At 33.4% G+C, this 1,510-nt stretch overlaps 1 long non-coding RNA gene across 1 annotated transcript in view; it reads left to right on the top strand.

Annotated features, from left to right (window-relative positions):
* The window catches only part of LOC108296871, a 15,391-nt gene that overhangs the window by 5,108 nt on the left and 8,773 nt on the right, over positions 1–1,510 (top strand). The gene's annotated exons all lie outside the window — the stretch shown is intronic.

The raw sequence follows: 1,510 nt of genomic DNA, 5'->3' as shown, positions 1-1,510 counted from the left end.
AAATAATTTTTCTCTATTTGTTCATGCCAACATTGATATAGCTAGTGTAATTGTTCAGTTTCATTTTTATATTTTGGGTATTTGCTGTATTATGTTCTGTTTCATATTTGTTTTGTATATATAAAACAGTTACATGGAACGGAAGTCAAAATTTTAAAAGATGATGCATTTGAAGCTTTTAGCTTCCATTCTAGATTTCTCATTCCTCTTTTCTCCCTGACCCTATAGGTAAAAATACTTTCATCAGTTCACTTGAACTCTTTGACTTTGTCATACTGCAGTATGTATTGTTTCTTTTTCAATTCCATATTTATATTTTCATTCTTATATTGGGTTTTTATACATTTTAAAGTCTTTTATTTTCCTCTGTCTGGATTTTGTGTTTTACTTCTGAAGGTACACATACTTCCTAAGTTTGCATAAAGAAGTCCTTATCATCTATTTGAATGTTTTTATGCATTGATTACTTAATGATGGCATGATTGATCTATCAGGATTTTTATACAATAATTACTATATTGATAATAGGAATACTGGCCAGGCCCGGTGGCTCATGCCTGGAATTCCAGCATTGGGGTAGTCGAGTCGTTAGGATCTCTTGAGGCCAGGAGATTGAGACCAGCTTAGCCAAAGTGGTGAAACCCTGTCTCTACTAAAAGTAAAAACAATTAGCCAGCTGCAGTGGCACACACATGTAATCCCATCCACTTTGGATGCTGAGGTAGGAGAATCTGTTGAGCCCAGAAGGTGGAGGTGTCAGTGAGCTAACATCACATTACTGCACTCCAGTTTGGGCAACAGAGCAAGACTATGTCTCAAAAACATTAATAATAATAATACCGATGGTAAATATGGGTGCTGACATTCTGGTAGTTAATGAACTAAGCACATGATATGCATATTTTATTTAATCTACATAGAAACTTCATTCAGGAATGAAAGTATTATTGAATGTAATACAGAAATTGAGGGGTTAACTGACGTTCCCTAAGTCATATATTTACTTTGATAATGATTGCAATCCAAGCTCTGTGGTTCCAAAAATGAGATTTGTTAATTCAATTAGCATTCTCTCATCTTTAGGAGTACTAACATGATTTTACACCTTCATAGGTCATTTAGAGTTTTTCTTTTGTCAATTGTCTTGTCATACTCTGCCTATTCATCTTTGGGGGATTCATATTTTCTTATTGGTTCATAAGAACTAATACAAACCATTTTAAAGACGCTGACCCTTTATCACATGTGTTGAGAATATATTTCCTCATTAGCTGTTATTTGTATTTGGCACTTTTTGTTCAATTGAACTTTGAGACAATAAAACAATAAAAGCTGTCAATTTTTCTAGGGTCTCTAATTAGATGTCAGGTTTAGAGAGGCCAATCTCACCTAGAATTTTATGCAATTCATCATTTTTTAAGTATAATGATTTTTTAAATTACAACTGCATCACTGTAACTGGTAAGGTAGAAATTCAAGAATGTTAGTTTCCACACGGAAGTCAATACCC

This window comes from Cebus imitator, unplaced genomic scaffold, assembly GCF_001604975.1.
Source record: "Cebus imitator isolate Cc_AM_T3 unplaced genomic scaffold, Cebus_imitator-1.0 Scaffold749, whole genome shotgun sequence".
Taxonomy (NCBI): domain Eukaryota; kingdom Metazoa; phylum Chordata; class Mammalia; order Primates; family Cebidae; genus Cebus; species Cebus imitator.
The sequence above is the reverse complement of the archived record's forward strand: the minus strand, read 5'-3'. Positions and strand labels throughout refer to the sequence as shown.